This window comes from Lathyrus oleraceus, chromosome 4 (assembly GCF_024323335.1).
Source record: "Lathyrus oleraceus cultivar Zhongwan6 chromosome 4, CAAS_Psat_ZW6_1.0, whole genome shotgun sequence".
Lineage (NCBI taxonomy): Eukaryota > Viridiplantae > Streptophyta > Magnoliopsida > Fabales > Fabaceae > Lathyrus > Lathyrus oleraceus.
The window spans coordinates 247,149,356-247,150,090 of NC_066582.1; the positions used below are offsets into that span (position 1 = coordinate 247,149,356).

At 43.0% G+C, this 735-nt stretch overlaps 1 non-coding gene across 1 annotated transcript; it reads right to left on the reverse strand.

The window, feature by feature from the left end:
• Positions 1-384: 384 nt before the first annotated feature.
• LOC127077299 (small nucleolar RNA R71) lies at positions 385-491 on the reverse strand. The gene has a single exon (XR_007787138.1). It is a non-coding gene; the product is annotated as a small nucleolar RNA R71 (small nucleolar RNA).
• Positions 492-735: the final 244 nt, after the last annotated feature.

Genomic DNA, 735 nt, shown 5'->3' on the forward strand with positions numbered 1-735 from the left:
ATTTAGTAGATCCTTTAGCGGAGAATCGCGACCGGAGACCTCTTAAGGAATTTTCCCAACCCTCTGATGAGGAACCTAGTTCTAGTATAGTAAACCCCCTCATTCTTGCCAACAACATCTTTACTACAATTAGTGCAACAGAACCAATTCGCGGGTCTCGCTACTGAGAACTCAAATCAACATTTAAAAGTCTTTATCCAACTGGCCGACGCCTTTAAATCCAACTGTGCTTCACTAGATGTGATCCGTTTGAGATTATTTCCTTTCTCCCTCAGGGATAGGGCACGTTCATGGTTGGATTCACTTCCATCTAACTCAATAACTACCTGGGAAGACCTTAGAAGAGTATTCCTTGCTAGATATTTTCCCCCTAGTAAGACTTCTGTTCTTCGAAACCAAATAACTAGATTTACTCAAAGCCAAGGAGAATCGCTTTTTGAAGCTTGGTAGAGATATAAAGAGCTATTAAGAGTCTGTCCACACCATGGCTTAGAGCAATGGCTGATCGTTCATACCTTCTACAATGGACTCCATTGTAACACAAAGATGAGCATCGACGCTGCCGCAGGTGGCGCACTGATGAACAAACCTTACCCTGAAGCTTGTGACCTAATTGAGGATATGACCCAAAACCATTACCAATGGGGAACTGAACGAGCATCAATAGAGAAAAAGGAGACCCAAGGTGGAATACATGAGATAAGCTCTATGGACATGATGCAGGCGAAAATGGAC